The sequence below is a fragment of the Dipodomys merriami genome, unplaced genomic scaffold (assembly GCF_024711535.1).
Source record: "Dipodomys merriami isolate MVZ:Mamm:240054 unplaced genomic scaffold, mDipMer1.0.p SCAF_6, whole genome shotgun sequence".
Lineage (NCBI taxonomy): Eukaryota > Metazoa > Chordata > Mammalia > Rodentia > Heteromyidae > Dipodomys > Dipodomys merriami.
The window spans coordinates 37,569,050-37,590,865 of NW_027206179.1; the positions used below are offsets into that span (position 1 = coordinate 37,569,050).

At 35.9% G+C, this 21,816-nt stretch overlaps 1 protein-coding gene across 8 annotated transcripts in view; it reads left to right on the plus strand.

The window, feature by feature from the left end:
• LOC138814048 (Krueppel-like factor 12) overlaps positions 1–21,816 on the plus strand; it is a 708,935-nt gene that overhangs the window by 532,619 nt on the left and 154,500 nt on the right. The window lies entirely within an intron of this gene.

Below are 21,816 nucleotides of genomic sequence, written 5' to 3' on the forward strand. Positions count from 1 at the left end.
GATTGAATTTGACTCTATCTGCTCAGCCTTCCTTCCTCCGTTCACGTGCTCCCCTTTTACTACTCCGCCACGCTGAAACATATTTCATCTTCCTGATACTCGTCTTGTTAAATGGTTTGTTAGTTGTTCAGAGTACACCATTGGAACTTAACGTTTTTAAAATAGTTGAAAAGCAAAGCTGTTTCAAAGAGGAAAAGCAAACTGCCTGAAAAAAATTGCCTTCTCATCTCTTAGTGAAAGTTTATCATTTTAAGAGACTACATTATTCTACTTTCTTTAATGGGAACTGAATTTATTGGAGATGTAACAATGAATGCATCCCCGTATAACTAATAAGAAGTTAATTTTAAACATTTAAAAGAAAAAAAGAGAACTTTAGCACTTTGGAGGAAATGATTGCTACTTATAGATAAATTTAACCTGAATATCCCAAACAAAGAATTTAGTCTTGAATTTTTCTAGGATGACTGTAAACTTTATTAATAACTCCTAGTAGCTATAATTGATATGTTGGCTTTTAAACATGATGGACTTTTTAATTTCAGTTTTATATTTAGGATCTGGTTAGTCTCTCTTCTCTCTCTCTTTTTTTTTTCATTTTTCTTACCACTGCATTGTCAGTGTTGTTCTTGTCACTCAAAATATCTGAATGCCGTCTTTGATGTGTACCATTTTCTTATATTTACTAATGTATCTTTAGCTTGATTATGGTGTTGTAGCTTGAAGCCAAAAAAACAGTGGGAAATTTTGAAGCTTCCGTTGCATTCCTGACACATCCCATTGTTAAGTTGTAGAGCCCTGCTTGTTGAAAACTATGTAGCTTGATATGTGAACAGACTTTTACAAGTAATTGCTCAATCTTATTCTTGAACTTGGCTTTCAAATTCAAGGTCAAAATTCAACATTTAGGATGATTTTGATTCAAGCCCCATTATTACATCTCATGCTAACAGTAATGTCCTGGAAAGATCACCAGGGTTCTATTCCTTTGGTGCATTTCCAAGTGTGATGACATTGTTTTTATTATTCCCTTTTATTTTCCTTATACTGCTTCACTTACAGGCTTATCACGTATTTGCAGAATGCTATAATCAATAAAATTTTAGGCTCTGTGGCTAATTTTAGTGTTTATTAGCCCATTTCTTAACATGACAATCCCTCCATCCCCCCTCAGTATAGTCTGGCACACATCGCTGTCCCCCACAACACATACCACTGCTCTTAAAAAAAGATCGCTTTAAAAATTAATGCATCAATTAGACCTCAGCCCAGTGAAATGGCATCTTTCAGATCCTGTTACATAACAAACTCTTACCAACACAGATGAGAAAACGCAATGTGTTGATTTGGGGGCCAACTTGTTTGTTTAAAAATTTGTCAGTAGCACTGATAAAAGAGCAGATCTGAACAAAGCATCTGTAGCCTGTTAGGGTAACCTAACAGGAAATAAACAAGATACTTTAGCATTTCTAAAGAAGATCTCATTGAAAAAATAACAAAATTCAGAGTCCTTGGTGGCTGGACTATACTCATTTTAGGTTTCTGACAGCGATAGACTTTCTTCTATCCTAATTCTCATTCTACCAAAAAAAGTAATACTGGACTTCATATATCATTGAAGGTTATCTCAATAAGATTATTGCAATGAGTTATCATCTTGGGGGCACAGGATCTTTAGTCCTTACACCATTAGAAATTACAATGGAAAATAATATTAAAAAGCTGAAATGAAGAAGAAGAAGCATGTTTATGTTCTTGTTTAGCAGTGTGCTGAGAAAGTTTGTGCATGGCTTTGAGAACTTTTTGTGGAAAATGAAGGCATTATGTACATCAGATAACAGCTGAAGTAGAGTTATCATGAAGTTCGGTGAAAGAGGGCCTCTGAGAACTTAGGCAAGTTATTTACTCTTCTTATACTTGTGTGTCTAATTAAAGGGAAGTGAGATTCTAATTCCACCTCCTCCCAAGGGAACTTTTTCATTAAAAGGACTCATGTCAAAGGGCTAATGACAGTGTGTGACAATCTTGTGCTATACAAATTGGGTATCAAAAGTGATTAGACAGGACACATGGCTGCCTTGGACTAGTTGAACATCAAAAGTTTACTTATTTGTTTGTTTGTTTATTTATTATGTGGAAATTGGAACTTGAACTCAGGGCCTGGGTGCTGTCCTTTAGCTCTTTTCCTCAAAGATAGTACTTTGCCACTCCAGCCATAGCTCTAAGTACCTCCGTCCCTCCCTCCCTTCCTCCCTCCCTCCCTCCCTCCCTTCCTTCATTTTTTCCTTCCTTCCTTCCTTCTGTCCTTTCCTGGTTAATTAGGAGTAAGAGTGTCACAGATCTTTCCTGCCTGGGCTGGCTTTGAACTGTGATCCTCAGATCTCAGCCTCCTGAGTAGCTAGCATTACAGGTTGGAGCCACCAGTACCCCTCCAGAAGGTTATTTTATGTTTCTGTTTACTGTTTGTGTTCTCTTCCATCTCCTATATCCTTCTTTACCTCTTTCTGGACACACTATAAATATTTTGGAAGAAAAAAGTTTAAATAATTGTGCTCTTATTATTTTCTTGTTAAATTACATTTTGTGTATAATTAGGAGGATTTTGTGTTTAATGACCTTAAAACTGTCACCTTGGAATTATACATAGGGTACATACCTTGTATCACATTTTGCATGATGCATATTTCGTACCCGTGTTAAGAAATGTCTACTCTTTCTGCTAAAGATATGTAAAACTATGTCAAAGAGTTTCTAGTTTTAAATTTTGTATTATGTTGAGTAACTGTAAGGAGTTGCCATTTAACAAAGCAGTTTATGAATACAATATATACAGTATTGATCAGTGTCACCCCTTTATCCACCCTCCCTCATCCCTCCCTTACCAGCCTCTTCCCTCACTCTTCTTAACTATGTAGAATATACATTGGATTCTTGTCTGCATTTCCCTCCTCTTCTCCTTCATTTCTTCACTCCTTTCCCCTTGACCCACCCCTTCCAAGTACCTGCATTGTGGCATTTTATTTTGCTGAACTTTGCTCTTGGCAGAATTTCTAGTTTTCAGGCCTCACTTTGCCTTAAGATTATAAACCAAGGTGCCAGTAGGCCTTTAGACCACCTTTCTCAGTGGTTCTTAAGATTCTGTTCACATTTGGGCTGACCTGATCAGATTTGTTCCCTTGTTTTCTACTGTGGATGATAGCTCTGTTTTTAGAAAGCTACTGACTCTGGGGCTTTGGGTGTAGGAAGGCGATCTGGAAAACTCTTTGCTGATCTTCATGGCTTTGCTGCATTAGGGAACTTTTTACTGTGTCAAGGGAGCAGGAACCCGTTAGTCAGGACTGCTGTCACTGAGATTTGTGTTGTCTATTTGGGTGACTGTTTTAAAGCCATGACTACACACCAGTTGTAAGCATCAAGTCAAGGTGAGTTATCCTGTAATTTTAAGTTAATATGTACCCCAATCCAACACACACACACACACACACACACACACACACACACACACACACACACACACACACACACACACACACACACACACACACACACACACACACACACACACACACACACACACACACACACACACACACACACACAGCTTTAATAGCAGGTTAACCTGAAGGTAATGTGTAGTACCAGGACAAGATGATCTGAAGATATTTCTATGGCAACCGAGAGGCCCATATCAGATATTTGTCTTGGAAAGTCAATGCTGTTTATTAGAGACTGCCTGTTCTGCAGGCTGTAATTATCATTAGGTAGAGAAAGGTTGTTTAATGTGGGTGGACTGTGTGGCAAAAGCTTTCTGCATAGTTTTTGTTTAGCACAGCTTGGAAATAAATTTCAAGAGATTCTTAAGAACCCAAGATCTTTCTGCTATTTGTGTCCATAGGTGAAACCACAGCTAATTATAGGATGTTTGCTGAATTTGGATGATGTTTTTGACCAAACAATATACACAGCCACACATAAGGGCAATTAAGAACCATCAGTCTATATAAAGTGATTTCTGTATATGTACACTTTGACTGTTTAAGAGAAATCTGTGCATTGAAATTACTCGGTAGGCGAAAAGACACTTTGGTCAAAGCAGCTTTTGACTCCATCAGTTATCACTGGCATGTTTTCCAAGCATGCACAGCCTGTGGTTCACATTTATGTTCTGCTTTTATAATGAGAACCTAGAACTTCCAAGATTTTTCTTGGGTTTTACCATAACATTTAAAGCAGATAGACCAACCGAAATCGTACCTCTGTTATAATATGTGTGAAGGTTTGGAGTCCTCTATAAGTCAATACAATGTCATCGCTAAAAGAAAAATATAATTTGACTAATTTGGGCAATATAATAATTTCTCCCCACTCTTGTTTTCAAGTAAAAGATTTCAATTGCAATATAGCATGAATCTGAACTTTTCTATATTAGTTTTCTTAGGAACTTAGAAACCACACGGCTTCCCAGTCAATATTCTTTGTACTTGTATGGATTCTTTCATGAGTCATAGCGTAATTGTAGAATACCTTCTTTGGAAACTGTGACATTATGCCATTAATATATGAAAGTCTTCCCTCACCTAGATTTTTTTTCCTGTCGATCACGGGACTTGAACTCAGGGCCTGGGCACTGCCCTTGAGCTCCTTTGCTCAAAGTTATTGAGCACCACTTTGAGCCACAGTGCCACTTCTGGTTTTTTGGTGGTTAATTGGAGATAAATGTCTCATGGACTTTCCTGTCTGTGCTGGCTTTGACCTGAGATCCTTAGATCTCAGCCTCCTGAGTAGCTAGGATTAGAAAGAGGCTGAGAGCCACCAGTGCCCAGAATTGTTTTCTTTTTATAATTATCTTTAAATAGTTGTAAGAGTTGGCATTAACACAGCAGCTTATGAGTATACTATGTCTTGATCAATGTTCAAAATCATCATGAATACATACATACATACATATATATATATATATATATATATATATATATATAAAACATATATATACTTGACTCCCCCACAGTATAACACGTTTTCACTGTATTTGATGGTATAATTTGTGGAGGGGAAAAAAACAAATTGTTTAAATAGGGATACAGGTGGACCCATTGTGACAAAGAGATGTACAAGTCATTATGTCGAAAAATGAACTTGACAACTTTGGTGGGGGAGTGAGAGGGATGGGGTTGGGGGGACAGTGGGAGGTGAAGGCGGGAAGGGATGGAAAGGGGAAACAGGAGGAGGCTACAATGCTTGATAAGAAATGTACTCATTTCCTTGCTCATGTAATTGTAACCCCTCTGTATGGTGTTTTCACAATTAAAAAAAAAGAAAAAAAACTTGAAATGATTTTATTATACTCTTGTGAGTCTATTAAGTTCCCATTATGCGTGCTTACCTGATGCCTCATTTTCTGTAACTTATTAATGACTTTTAATAGTTTTAGAGTTTAAATTCAAGGTCTTGTGCTGCTCACTTGAGCCCTTTAGCTTTAGGTTGTGGTGAGACAGAGTGGGGCTTTCAGCATGATAATGGCTCTCAATTACTGCAGCCCCATGTCTTCAGTGCCATCTCTGGCTAGAGGGATAAGTATACTGTGCAGTTCTCTGATGTGGGACACATGTGTTGAAATGCCTGCCTTCTCTGCTCTTCTTCCTGAGCGTTTGTCCTGAAATTCTCATGGTCTCTTTGTATTCAGCTAGTTGCCTTGCCTTGTAATCAGAGATGTCATATCATTGTCATGGTATAAGTGAAACTGTAAGTGTGTCCTTGTTCTAACCCTTCTTACCTGTAGGCCTCAACTTCTGTTCCCTTTTAAGTTGAATGATAAACAATAGGGAGAATTGATTTAGTACATATCTAGCCAAAGACTGTATTTTCTTTTTCCCAGGACTTATATATTTACTTCAGACTAGTGTTCTGTCATCCTGTTTACCTTTGATTAGGTAGGTAGTTATTGAGTTCCCCTCGCTTCCTAACTCTGTGACTATAGGCATTTGTGACCTATCCATACAGGTAGGTTCTCCCCCCTCTCCCCCCTTATAATGTTGCAGGCAAAGACATGGGGGCTCCCTGGCTCTCCCCTGTCCATCCCAGGATACTGCTGATTCTTCGTAGATTTTCTAAAAGCATCAATTCCCTTCCCTTACATTTACATTGCTTTTGAAGAAATAGAGTTCTCAGGGTGATAGTTTGATTTTTGACAAGGATTGACTTCTCATCCAAAGTGTAAAATCAGTTAATAGAGAAGACCTTATTCAGTATAAACTACTATCTGAATTCTGATCAGAACATAGCAAAGACAGCTTGCTATATAGCAAGTAAATTTAATATGTGCTTCTTCTCAATGTTGAGCTCTGAGTCCTCAAAATCTCATCTGTTGTGTCACTTTGCATTCTTTCCATTTATAAAATGCTAGGATCTTCTCTACTGACCACTTCATGATTGTATTTCTGATCTAGAGTTTTAACACTTGCTTACCTGGGGCAGGCTTTATATAGTTCCCTGCCACCCATTCCTCCCCAAAATAATCCGGATACTTCTGTGCCCCATCCTTTGCCACCCACTCTTCATTTGAATAAGTCCATCTGTAAGCCTTTCTCTTCAATGTCAGCATTTCTAACCACCTACTCCAAAGTCACTAAGACAGCTGGCATAGATCAGAATACCTGGTTTCCTTTTCTAATGTTTTGGGTCTTAAATATATTTTCACATGTGAAAATATCGTTGTCTAAGGCCACATTATAAAGAGAAAAAACATGGTGCATGAACAAGGTTATCTGGTTGTTACATTGACATCTTCTTCCACTGCCTGGTACTTCTGTGGCCCCTTGGGAAATTGACTCAACAGCCTGAGCTTTCAGTCATTTTTTTTTTTTTCTATATAAAAACAGCAACAGTTTGTGAGACTTTAGCAGTTATAGAGTCTCACGAATTTACCCAAATCAGTTTTTGCGTTTCACGGAAGTTAGAGTTTGGGTAGCTTCTGCCATCTAGAACAACTCTAAAATGGAAGCTGATTACAAGCATAGATTTGGCATTAGAAAATGACATGTCTCACTCTCAGCAATGATGGAACTACCGATGGAGTGTTGAAGGACCACAGTTTCAACTCAGCCTAGAGTTGTGTGCTCCATGAACAGTCAAAACCACTGAGGAAAAAAATTAAGATTTTAATACCAAGATAATTTTGGGTATAAGCCAAGGATTATAAGAGGTTTAGAAGAAAATAATGTACAAGAAAGAAGAAAAAGAAAATCCAGTGTTACGTAAGAACTAGATTTGATGGAATTCAACAACGATTCCTTACAATTTTTTTTTTCTTTTGGTCTGTCGTGGGGCTTGAACTCTGGGCCTGGGTGCTATCTCTGAACTTTTCAGCTCAAGGCAAGTGCTCTACCACTTGAGCCACATTGCCACTTCCAGTTTTCTGGTGGTTAATTGGAGATAAAGAGTCTCACAGACTTTCCTGCCCGGGCTGGCTTTGAACCGTGTTCCTCAGATCTCAGTGTCCTGAGTAACTATGATTACAGGCATGAGCTACATGTGCTCAGCTTCCTTACAAAAATTCTAAAGAACAAAATGTACTTATAATTGGAATAGGTATTTTACCAACTAATAGTCAACAGTATATTTAATTTAAAAAACCATCAAGTAAGAATTTCCATTATAATGATAAACAATCTACTGAAACAGTTAAGTGATATAGTTGGGTTTTTTGTTATTATTAAGAATTATCCAAAGGGGTTATAATTCCATGAATCAGGTTATGAGTATAATGGCTTCTTGGTCAATATCACCCCTTCCTTTCATTCTTCCTGTCCCTATCACAAGTTTCAGAGTTCGTTTTTTACATAGTGTACATTTAGAACAGTGACCGTGTTTGCTCACACTGCCTCCCTTCATGCCTGTGCACTGTCTTGTTTTTAAAAATCTCTATGTATACAGGAAACATAAGCTAAAAATAAAATTAGATACAAATTCAATTAGTTTAAGAGAAATTGAATACTTCAAATTATATAAAAAGGTGATTCAAAGATTTGGGTGTAGTAATAATATAAGCATGCTTTAATTCAGTTGTAAACATAAGGTCATGCATGATGACATCTTATTATGAAATATCTAAATGTAGATTTTTTTTTTGAATGCATATACAGGAGTGGGGCTTGAACTCCAGGCCTTGTGCACTTGTTTGGCTTTTTTGCTCAAGGCAGATGATCTATCACTTCTGGCCTTTTTGTGTGTGTGTGTGTGGTTAATAGTGGATAAAAGCCCCACAGACTTTTTTTTCCAGGCTGGCTTTGATGATGATCCTTAGATTTTAGCCTACTGAGTAGTTAGGATGACAGACATGAGCAACCAAAGCCTGGATAAATGTACTTTTATATAGAATAAAATATTAGAGTTTAGAGTCTTTTAGGTCCCTTCAGATGCTAAATATTGTCGTTTGTGGAGTGTAGCATCTGAGATCTATGTGCAGGTGTACAACATTAGTTTGTGCATATTTTGAAAGTGCAACATAGGATTGTAGATTTTGAAAACTTTAAAGTGCTAAACATTGCTGAAGTCTCAAGGTTTTTGTATTAGACATTCTCTGCCTTTTTCCTGAGAATTGTTTCCTAAGTTCTCAGCCCCACTGGCTTCCTAACATCAACTAAAACAATACAAATCTGTCTCTAGCAACCCATAACTTTGTGCCATTTTCTTAAAGTGGTTAGGTAATTCTGCATAATTCTGTTTTTTAGTTGGTTTGTCAGAATCTTTATTGGTGCACAATTTTTTATTTAACCAGATGTCAGTTGTAAGCAAAATAGCTTGATTCTTTGACTATAGTTTTGTGAAATTTCTATTTTTTAAAAAATATATCTGCTAAGGTCTTTTTTGTTAAGTTCATGGCTGTAACAGTTCTGTAGCTGTCAGATATACTGAATAAATGTTTGATTCTAGAATCTTTTAAAATCTTCAGCAAAAGTTCTTTCAAAATCATTTATCTTTTCTTGAGAACAGAAGAACCATCTATTGCTCTAAGAGTTTAGCAGTTCACCTGAAGAAGTAAGATATTTTACTCAGTATTTTCCTTCTCTGGGGCTGTTCCACAGTATATCCAGATTATGGCATAGTTTAGAAGGGATTTCTGATAAGGAAGACAATTTGTTAATTTAATTAAGACTTCTCTAAATAATCCAATTCCCAAGTCTTTGAACTAAGAAGGTAAAATTAGTAAACAAAACATGAGGCCATAATGTTGGAGCTAGTCCTAAGACTACAGAATTAAAATACAGTAAATGATGCTGTTGTAAAGCCAGCCGCAGGTGGCAGTAGTGAGAAAGTAGTTTTTCTAGAAGTTAATCACCCCTTAGGAAATTATTCCTTGGGTTTTTGAGTTGGTATTACTCTTTGTTGGGAAATGGATCACATGCAGAGGAGTTTCTCCATGAATTTTGTATCTCATTCATAATCAAGAAATAAATGGTTCAAAGATGCTGGGTACACACAGAAACTTCTTTATATATAAAAGTCATAAGAAAACTGTAGAGTTTACCAATTTCTCTTCTATCTACAACAAGATAGCACTTGCATCTGCAGAAGTAGACATAATTCAACAGATTGTACATGGGACAAGATTATCATACATACTTGCATTTTGGATAAGAAGGTAAAGAAATGTCTATTTATCCAGGAATTCCAAGTTCTTCCCAAACCAGCTTTGATTATAATTATTTTGAAAGCTTACTTCCCCAGAACTCATCATTTCCAAAGATTCTTGAAAAATTGTATTCATTAAGTCCATTTTAAGTTGCATTCTTGATGCAGAATTAAGTTACAGAACGTACACACACACACACACACACACACACACACACACACACACACACACACACACACACACACACACACACACACACACACAAATGTTGAAGAGTGACCTAATGCTAATGCATTCACTTATGGCAAGAAGACATTTTCTAAGTGGGATTTTTTATCCATACATAGCAATTTATAAAGCAGTCTATGTTTTCTTAAAATATATGAAAATATACTTGAAATAACATTGATTTATACTATAGGAAAGCCTTTCAAAGTTTATTATTGAGTTTTTTCCTAACATACTCAGACTCTTAAAAGTATATTTGTATATCTTTACATATCTTCTAGAAAATAGGAAGGTCTAGCCCAATATTTTGTTTTTACACTGCTGAAATTATTTGTGTTTTTTGCTTTTATTGCTTCTATTTTTATTTGCAAGGAAGTATTGCGATTATTAGCAAAATTTATTCTGAATTTGATGGTCAGCTAGAGTGCTAGAATTCAGATTATTTCAGATGTATTTACAGTGGCTTCAGCACATTTCTCTTCAGCAATTATATTGTGCTTGAATGAGTAACATGACTAGTTTCTCTTGACTTACTTGAGAATTAGATTATATAATGTCAAAAGGCAATCATAAACAGTTTAGCTGCAATATTGAATTGGCCTCTTATTTGTAAACTTACAGTGTATAACCCCACATTCTATCAAATAGAATGAGTGTTTTGATGAGTTGAGCAGAAATGTGTGGATTTATAGACAGGAAAGTGCTTAGCAAATCAGAAAATGAGCAAATGAAAGAGTGGTCATTTCAGAGTTATTTTTCTTATTGGGTAAAACAGAGACAACTTACTACCGTGACTTGGATTGACTAGCATCTCTTGCTTTTTGAAAATCTGGCCAGTTTGAAAGTTCAGCTTGATTATGAGGCACTTGGTATAGGAAAATCCATTCTGGGGCCTTGGGCAGGGTGGTAGATCAAAACGGTGCCTCACCTAAACTTTAACAACATGATAGAAGCAATTAAAGTGAGTTTCTGTTATTTTTCACTAAAAATTCAAGAATCTATTCCCCTTTAGTTAGTGTTTAAAACTATATGAAAATAACTCCACTTACAACTATTGTTTTTAGAAGCTAATTTAAAGAAAATAACAACCAATGAGAATAAAAGGAGTAGTTCTTTCTGGGAAAATCTTGCTAGCAAATGAAGTTTTTGCTGTTTTTAAAGAAAGAGCATTTAAAGTATTCAGTCAGAAAGACAAAGCAGTTTTATAAGTTTTGCTTTTCAGTTCTTGGTTAGGAAGGTATTTTGGTTGATATATAGTTCATTTTTTTTGAACACAGCTCAGAGTAAAGCTTGTAAAAAAATCTATGACTCAATTCTTATGTGAGGTGTAAGATAAGCAGTAAGGTTCAGTGCGTAGGAGTGAGTCATAGGAAATCACTCATTATTTATCTGATGATAATAAACTATAAATGAGACTAAATATGCTTTTACTATGGGCATGCTCAAGATCATGTCCATATGTGTTTTGTTGCAGGTATGTGTGTAAGATCAATATGTCCTCATAAAACAAACTATATCATATCATTACTAATATTCCCAGTTTAACTATAATTACTTGAAGGAAATCTTACACAGAATAGGCCTAGAAAGTCAATGTCTAATTTTTCTTTTTGGAAAAAAATGCAAAACTTTTTTGAAGTAAGTACCTTCTACTTAGTGTCTTTTTTTTTTTAAACACAAATTGTTTTCAGCTCTTTTTATCTTATAATTTCTACACAACAGTAAAAATACAGTGGCATTGCACTTAAATATTGAAAAAATATTGTGCTCTCAACCTAACTGCTACATTTGGCTTATACTTGGTGAACCCTGTATTGCCCATTATCTTTACTGACTCTTCTTGATATATAAAATTCTTTAGAAATGTAATGGTATTGTTTTGTTTTCTTTAGTAAATGGTAGTCCTTTGCTATTTGATTTTTGTTTCCTTTTCTTTCTCTTTTTTTAGTTTACAATACCTATTTGTCCATGAGTTTTCTATAAGTATGTTTTAGCACGCAGGAATTTAAATCAGTACTAAGTTATTGAAGTACACAAATAATAATCAGCAATTCAAAATTTTATGGTGAGATTTTAAAAAGAAAGTTGACCCTTCAGATTTCCAGATTTTTTTGATGTTTTAGCTAAGTAATACTGATTTCCATATTGCAGATGTTGAGAGAGATCCTGTTACAAGTGCCTGCCCCAGTTGTTCAGGGGAAAATATATATATATATATATATATATATATATATATACACACACTCTTGTTGCTACTTAGTATAACTCAAATTTTAGATCCCCTAATACTACAGATTATTTCCAAACAATCTAGAGGTTGAGTGGCTCAAATAGAGCAAATGCCTAGCCAAGTACAAGGTCCTCAAGTATTGGTTTTCCTCAAAAAATACAGCTAGCCAGCCAGATAAACAGGTATATTTTACATTTACTTTTTTTTATTATTGTGAAAAAACTGTACAGAGGGGTTATAATTTCATGGGCAAGATAATGAGTACATTTCTTATCAAGCATTGTAGCCTCCTCCTTATGTTTCCCCTTCCCATCCCTTCCAAGCCTCCTCTCCCTGCCACCCAATCCTCCCCCGACCCCCCCCCCCCCCAAAGTTGTAAAGTTCGTTTTCCACATGACAACTTGTACTTCTCATTGTTGCAATGGGTCCACCTGTATCCTTATTTAAACGACTTGTTTTTCCCCTTCCCCTCCACAAATTATACCGACATCAAATACAGTGAAAGCAAGGGTTATACTGTGGGAGGGACATACAAAGCAACAAAGAAATAATCATATAAATACATTTACTTTTAACATATAAATATTACTTATGTTACCTGTACTTATATTATCTTCTGTCTGTCCTGTAGCTTTTTCTCTCCCTCTTCCTGAGCTCTCTAACACTCTTCTAAAGCACAGTGTAATTTTACATGTATGAATTTCAGTATTTCATCTAATGCTTCTTGTTATAGATAAATTAACATTTGCTAATTAGAGTTATATATAGCAATTGGCTACAGTGTATAATTATCTTCCTGACTTTTTTGCCTTAAGTGCCATAGTAAAAACATTAGGCTTGAAGCAAATACCTTTGTGTCATAATGGTAAAGTTCATCAAGGAATCATTTCTCAGATGGTTTATATAGAGTAGATAGGATTTTGTCAGAAATGATCCTTGAAATAGTAGCATAAGCAGAAGTGAAACAGAAAAAGAAAACAAGAAAGGCAATGAATCCAGAGCATCAGTAATTTGGTACATAAGTGAAGAGGAAAGTAAATAGGTTGTTTATCTGTTGCTTTGATGTGTTTTAATTGACATTTTCAGTAGTTCAGATTCATCTTCTATGAAAAGTTCTTGCTCTCTTCTACAGGGTTACTTATTCCCATCATAGTCAAAACGATCATTTAAAACATAAATCTGAAGTCTAAGATATAGTGGTAGAGTTCTTGCTTACCATGTATGAGGTTCTCTAGGTTCTATCTCCATGGGGAAGGCGGGTAGAGGGAAACCTTTCCAAACCATAAATCTTATTATATGAAATCTTGATTTGAAGATTTCCCTTCTTAGTCAGGTACTGATGACTCATGCCTATAATTTTAGCTATTCAGGTGGCTCAGATCTGGATTTTGGCAGTTTGAGTCCACCCCAAGCATAAAAGTAGATGAAACTTCCCTTCAAAGTAATTAGCAAAAGGCTGAGCTGGAAGTGTGGCTGGAGTGGTATTGTGCTAGACAGGCAATTGCCCAAATAGACCCTGAGTTCAGCTCCTGAGTCCAGCATAAATAATCCAACATACAAATACATTTCCTTTTCAAAATAAAATCCGAAGTTGTTGACATCTCCTAAAAGGGTCCAAGGCATATGATTTCCTGATCTCCATGTCCTTCTGACATTGACTTTGCCTAAGTGTCCTGCTCCATCTGCATGAACTTACTTGAAGTTTCTCAGTATACCCAGTTCTGCTATCTTTAACAGTTCTCTCAACAACACTGACCTTGTTTGTGTGTGTGTGTGTGTGTGTGTGTGTGTGTGTGTGTGTGTGTGTGTGTGTGTGTGTACATGCGCATGCGCATATGGTGAGTATGCATATGCATGCTCACATGCGTACTGGCCCTAGTGTCTAAGCTCAAGGCCTGGCACTGTCTCTGAGCTTTTTGTGCTCAAGATTAGTGCTCTACCACTTGAGCCACAGCTCTGTTTCCAGCTTTTTGGTAGCTATTAGAGATAAGAATCAAGTGGACTTTCCAACGTGAGCTGGCTTCAAATCTCCATCCTCATATCTCAGCCTCCTGTGCAGCTGGTATTATAGGCATGTGCCATCTGCACCTGGTCCAACTTTATTTTATTCAGGTTTTGGAAAAAATCTTCCTTTGCCAAGCAGGCTTTCTGTGGGCGACCCATTTGAAATGCTTCAGGTCCTGCCTTCCCTTTTCCTATTAGATAATCTCTCCCTTAGAAAAGCGATTCTGATGTGACTGTGAAGGCTGCCTTTCAGTGGCTGGGATCAGTGAACCAAATGACAGAATAACTAGACCCAATACTGAGGAATTCTGGGCAATATTATATAATGGAACAAATTCTGGACTGTTTAGGTCAGAAATATGTTCAAACAATAAAATTTCATTCTTTGAAATTTTTTTGCTCCTTTTTAGATTTGCCTATGTAGAATAACTCCATGCCATGCCAAGATGACAAGTTCTTTTTTACGTAAAAAAAAAATACTAAAATTTTAAGGTTAAATTTTATGTAGGAAAAAAGTAAAAGACTTTCCTCTTTATTAGCATTGGTATAATTTTATGTGATTATCCATACAGATGACCGTTTTCTGTTGTGAAATAGAGGCGATGGAGTAAGGTACTTTAATTAAATTTACTTTGAGTTTATGCCTTTCTAAGATTAAGGATAAAGTCGGCGTAACTCCTATGACCCGTTAAGGGTCTAAGATGCATGAAAGATAATCTTCAGCACGCTTCTGGATTTGAAGGTCGAAGGGAAATGCTAAACTGAGATATTGTCATTTTATCTTAAAGTTCTTTATGACAGCAAAAATAAGAAGTTTTACCTAGATTGCAGAATATCAAGATACATTAACTATAATAGGCATGTTTTGTCTTGTTATTTTTCTGATTGTGGGACTTGAACTCAGGGCCTGGACACTGTCCCTGAGCTTTTGCACTCAAGGCTAGTGCACTGCTACTTTTAGTCTTCTGGTGGTTAATTGGAGATAAAAGTCTTCGATTTTCTTGCTTGCTTCAAACCGCGATCCTCAGATCTCAGCCTCCTGAGTAGCTAGGATTACAGGTTTGAGACACTGGTGCCTGGCTGCATGTGTACTCCCTATGCAGGAAGGTCCATAGCAAAGCAACTGCTCATGTCACATTAACTCTTCTGAATTTTTTGGGGTCTCAGGCTAAAGAGAGAGAGGGCCTACAATGAAGTTCAGGACAGAAATTAGATACAGTTCTTCCTCAGGGAGAAATTAACAACTTTAAAAAAAAATCTATATATCTATCGTGTCCCAAACATTGCAATGCAATTGTGAACTGCATGGATGCAGGTCTCTCTCATTTGGTTGCTCATTTGTTTCTTGAATTATATATTTATACCTAAAGAAAAATGGTACGGTTGTTTTATAGTTGTATTACTTTGATGGCCTATTTAGTTCTTATCATGTGAATGAGATTTAATACGCTGGATCAATTGGATTTTTTTTCTTTTAAGCATCTACTTCATTCAACATACTCAACCTGACATCAGTTGCATATGTCTGTAATCCTAGCTATTCAGGCAGCTAAGACCCAAATGATCACAGTTCAAAGTCAACCATGGGCAGAAAGATTTATGAATCTCAGTCTCTAAAATAACCAGCAAAATAACCACCATGGTGGTGACATGGCTCAAAGGGTACAATATTGGCCCAGCAAGTATGAGAACCTACATTTAAACTATAGTTAGTGCCCCAAACAGTGTTTCTTAATATATTTTTTATTGTAAAGATACTGTACAGAGGGGTTACAGTTACATGAGCAAGATACTGAGTCCATTTCCTATAGAGCATTGTTACTCCCTCCTTTGTTTTTCCCCTACCATCCCTTCCATCCCCACTTCCCTCAACTCCCCCCACCCCCCCCCCCCGCAAGTTGCAAAGTTTGTTTTCAACATAGTGTCTTGTATATCTCGTTTTTAAAAATTGAGATAACTTAGAAGTATGGAGGATTTGTGTTCTTTGTGTTACAAATTGTGGTAATAAAATAACCTTCAGAAAATGACTTCACATTATTGATGGTCAGCAACAATGGTTTGATTAGTTTTTCTTGATTGATCATGCTACTCCAGCAACATGGAAGACTAGATACTCTGAAGACTTCACCTTCCACAAAACAGTTATAGAAAAAAAAACAGCACCCAAATAATGAAATGTGTGTATCCTTCCTTACTTTCGAGTTGTTACCATTCCTTTATCAATAAAGGATCTACATACCTACACTTATCATGAAACTGTAACCTGGGATTACTTTGAGATTAATATCAGCATTAGAGAAAATGCCGACTGAGAACAAAGCAGAATTCATATCATATCTAAAATGTGATTTGTTTAGTGGTTAACCTTTATGAATAAAAGTGAAACAGAAACAGATAGAGGAGAAAACTACATAAAATAACGAGAAAATATCACCTTATGAAGAACAGCTCTGATAGAATGAAATCCTGCTTCTTGTTAGCAACAGCTACAGCTTGCAGGCAGGTAATATTTTCAAGTACTGAGAGAAAAGGTTCTAGCAACTTGTATTGCAACTCAGTCATTCTGTGAAATATTTTCCAAAATTTAGGGGAAAGAAGGACAGTTTTGAGTATAGAAAACCAAGAAATCTGAAAGTTTACAAAAGTTTACAACCTAAATAATATATATTACATATATACAGCATATATAGTATACAATATGTAATATTTGGGGAAGGTATGAATGGACTTAAAGAGTGTGACCTGAAAAGTAAAATGGAGTGATGACCCAGCAAGCTCACACATGTGCTTTCTTTTAAAAATACTATTACTAGCATTTGATTTGTTGGATTTCAATGAAGTGGTAAAATAATAATATTGGACTATTTATGTTTGGAGAAGACATTGGGAATTACTTTCCTAATGTCCTCTTTCATCATCTATGACTATTAATTATGATTGGTTCAAAATAAATAAGAACCTATTAGTAAAAGAATAAAATACAATATATGTTTCTAAAAACAAGTAGAAGAAGAAAAAGTAGACATTATAGCAAGTAAGTTAAAAAAGCAGTTTCATTTTGGGTGTGTATCTCAGATACAAGGATGGGAGAAATAGAAAGCAACAAGTTGTGATGATCAAAATTGATTATACTAAATCTAAATGCATCTGGTAATTTGGCTTCCAAGAGTTTTTAATCTGCCTGAGGCCAGATTACATATAATCTGTAGAATCCTCTGAGTGGATTTCAGCCTTTTGATTGGGTTATATTATAATTGGTTTTAAGAAAGAATGATTATCCAAATGGACCTGATGAAAACAGGTTTTCCGAAACTAGATGGAGGAAATAGCTTAGAAGGAAAAGGCATAGAAAGTTAAGGCTCAAAAATGGGACTCTAGGATCTAAGACTAGTCCCAGCTAGACTCTTGACCCTGTTCCTGTGATATAGGAATCTTAAATGTTCTTTAAAGTCAAAGGGTCTATAGTACTTATTTTTGTAGTAATAGAAAACTAAAAGATTAAAATTATTGGTTTGTGTTTGAAAACGTATTTATATATGATGTACAGAGAAAAACACTGCTGGAGTCAAACAAATGAAAGTTGAAATTAGAGGAATGCCGACAGATTTGCCATGGAAACATACTTTACAGTACTCGTATTTTAACACAGGAAACATAATAAGGTAGAGGGATTTTTACTGGAGTTCATTAGGATAATAAAACAATTCTAAACTTGTAAACAACTAAAAATGTGTCACAAAAATATATAAAGCAAGATTGATTGAACATAAAAATTTGAAAATCCTTTCAGAGATATATTTCATAGAGCTACTTCATAGAAATACATTTCATTTTCACCTTTTTCAGTTTTATGTCAATTAAAAGCGATATACCACAAAATCTAAATAGGATAGACGTAGACAGATGACTATCCCACAATTTAGCAGATAGGCATTCTTTCCAGAAAATACAAGAATTGTATTTCTCATCTTTGAAATACAGGAATAAAATGCCATTTTTCAGAGGCTCTAGATAGTTCCAACTTTATATGAGCGGTATTAATTTGTTTTGAGACACTGTCTTGCCGTATTGTTCCTACTGGACTGGAACTACTGGGCTCATGTGATCCTTCTGCCTCAACCTATAAAGTAGCTAGGACTATTTCCATCCTAAGATAATTAAAAGTTCCATGCAAGATTCTTACGTTTCTTAAATTCTTAAAATCTCACCTTAGTTAATTTTAAAAATAAGCATTTTGCTGAGATCTTCAATCACTAGAAGTTTGAGAACTAGCACTTTACTCATACTAAACAGTTGTCAAGGTAATGGTTAGTTTGCCGACCTCCATTTATTTCAGTGACTTGAGCTGTATTAGCGCTGCCAGTTCAGGTAGGGCATTTGCCTAGGTAGCTAGTGGGTGTTATGTAGAATAGGGCATGCTTAGTTGATGCTGAGTCCTTACTACACTTTTGTGAAAAGGCAGTGCTCTCTGCCCAAGATAATAAAAATTCGTTTTGGATAGATTATAATTCACAATAGACTGACATTCCTCCAATGACATTTTCCTAAATAGCTGAGCTCATCAGGACTGAATTTTATTGTGAAAAGAATATCATGTGATGGATTTTACATGGGCATATGGTTTCCTAGTAAGATTCACTAATTGATTTATAATCTGCCCTAATTTATCGCATGCATAATTGCTTAAACTATACTGAGCAGGCTCAGAATGTTTCACTGGGGAAGTCTCAGACTTCCTCCATCCCAGCTTTCTTTCTCTCTGTTGATAATAGGAATGACTTATCTCCATTGAGTTGCCTATTTTCTCCATAAAAATGCAATATATCTTATGTCCATAAAGTAGTTCCAAGGTCAGATATTCAGACAATCCATAAATACCTTATCTGAAATCATCATCGTTTGAGAAGGAGCTCAGTAATAAAAAACTCAGAGCTGCTTCTTCCTTGATAAGTATTCCACAGCACTGAAGGCTCATTGATTTCATCAGAATTCTGTGTGTATCCCTCAACCCTGCCTCTTTCACTTTGGGTGTAGCCTTTGGTTCCTTTACTTGCTTTTTTAGCTAGGCAAGTTCACTTGTATTAATTTGCATTTTTAATGAGTTATTTGCTTCAGTGCTTTTTTTGAGTGGTGCCATATGTTTACTATTCAAATTATAAATTCTGAGTGCTTGTGTAAACACTATGGTTAGGCTTTTGAATGTAGCATCAATGTCAGCTATGTTTAGTACTTTTGAAACATGCTTATTAGTGCATTTTACTGATATTTCAGACTCAACTTTTTCTTTCTCCTGAGAACAGAGTATTATCTTTTCACAGTGTATCTACATTACCTGGACCACAAATAGATGCAATTTATTTCATGTATTATTGGTTAGACAAAATAGTTCATTAAAGATGGAAAGGAGGTGGATCAGTGGTAGAGTGCTTGCCTTGCGTGCATGAGGCGCTGGGTTTGATTCCTCAGCACCACAGAAGCAGAAAAAAGCTAGAAGTGTCACTGTGGCCCAAGAGTTAGAGCATTAGCCTTGAGCTGCAGAGCTGAGGGAAAGCACCCAGGCCCAGAGTTGAGGCTCCATGACTGGCAAAAAAAAAAAGACTTCAGGCTTAATGAAGGATTGTATAGTGTTCAGCAAAAGTCCACCAAAACGAATACAGACCCTAGGAAAGGAATGGTAAAGTCAGATTTTAGTAATTCCACTTCCCAGAACTTTGAGGACAAAATATAGTCAGTTTTCTATATAAGTTGGCTTAAGACTGTTACATATAAAAGGCATATGATTTCTCAATATTAAAAGAGAAAAAGATAGCTATACCAAAACTACCTCTGGTTACCATCTTTATAATCATGCTAATGATGAAATTACCTATCTAATAAAGCTTTTTCAATAAGCTTCTCAGTTGACTGAAAGATGATTCTCAAAGCTGTTGCACGTTTAATGCTTATTCTCCTACTTGCTTATATTTTGGAAGTTGAGTCTTTTGAAGTGATTTCTTTAACTACTTTTTGGAATTGTCATTTAGTGGGAACAGAGATGAGACCAGACTTAGTTAAATTGACCATTGATTTCAGTTATTTTAACAGCTCATTATCAAATGGCCAGGGTACTAAAACTAGTCATTTAGATCGGTTGCTGAATCCATTATAATGTTTCTGGGTAAAATGATATGATTAGTTTTTCACTTATGATTTTTAATGCAAATCATTTTATTATTAGGCACATAGACACATGTATCCTTGACAGGATAGACATTCTTCCTTTAGGCTTATTTCCATGAAAATATGTCAGTGCACTGACCAAAGAATATCTGAAAGAGATGGGCAGATAGGACCAGCAGTGCCTCACAGACTGTATTTCCTTCATTTAATCCACTAGCACACCAGGTGTCTAGAATGGAGCAGTGTACAGAATAAAACCTCTGTTCTTCTGAAGGCTCATTGGTTCTTCATTCTTTGTCATTGCTGTTTCCATAGCTGAACCTAGGTTTTTCTGCACTTAAAAGTCTGACTCTTTTTGTTGATCCATTCATCTACTGAGGGGCATCTGGGTTGGTTCTATATCTTAGCTATGGTAAATAATGCTGCAAAAGGCTTGTTGTTGTTGTTGTTTTCAGTTTGTCTGACAATACATGCCAACCATGATCCATTGTTCATCCTACTCACCTTTGCCACATCCCCTTGGGAAGATGATTTAGCAATGTGAAATTATAAATATTTGCAGTAAAAAGAATGGGCTAGATAGAACTTGGTAATCCATAAGCTGTCTAACCATTTCTGAAGGCTTGCATGTTAAAAATAGCAAATGAAATTAATAACTCCATTTTTCATTCTTATTTCTCTTTAAATATGTAACTCATATTCAAAGTACCTAAGTGAAGATCATCAACCACAAAATCAGTTTACCAAGGGTATAGGTGGGTTGTACTGATATACAAGCATGTTGATTTAATTTTGAGGTTTTATTTGTAGCTGAAGAGCTAGACAGACAGGAATATCTGGACTAGAATTCTCATGTCAGAATATTGCATGTCTGAAGGAATCATTTTCTTTTTTTTTCCTAGTATATTGTGTTTAGTTTTTTTTGAGTTATCTTTAAGTAGTTGTACAAAGGAGTTGGCATTTGACAAATGAATACAATGCATCTTGATGTCAGCCCTTTAAACATTCCCAATTATCCCTCCCAACCTACCCCAGTCATTTTCCATTGTAGAAGACACAAGACCATGCACACAGCCATCTTTCATGCCAAAAACATAGCTTACCGAATAGTAAGAATCTTCTCTAGTAAATCTTCCTTTGCTTTGAGCCTTCATATTATTTCTGGAAACTCTTTAACGATTGAATATTTCATCATATCAAGTGAGGAGTGTATTCTTTTAAACTGGTATAATTAACTCTCTTCATAGACCAGTGAGGAATTATAGAACCATTCTCTCTTAGTATTCCCAACTAAAAGGAGCCCCAGACTTCTGGTATTTTTTTTGTTTTTTTGGGGGGGTCCGGTCATGGGGCCTGAACTCTGAGCCTGGGTGCTGTCCCTCAGCTCTTCAGCTGAAGGCTGCGCTCTACCACTTGAGCCACAGCACCACTTCCACTTTCTTTCTTTCTTTCTTTCCTTTCTTTCTTTCTTTCTTTCTTTCTTTCTTTCTTTCTTTCTTTCTTTCTTTCTTTCTTTCTTTCTTTCTTTCTTTCTTTCTCTCTCTCTCTCTCTCTCTCTTTCTTT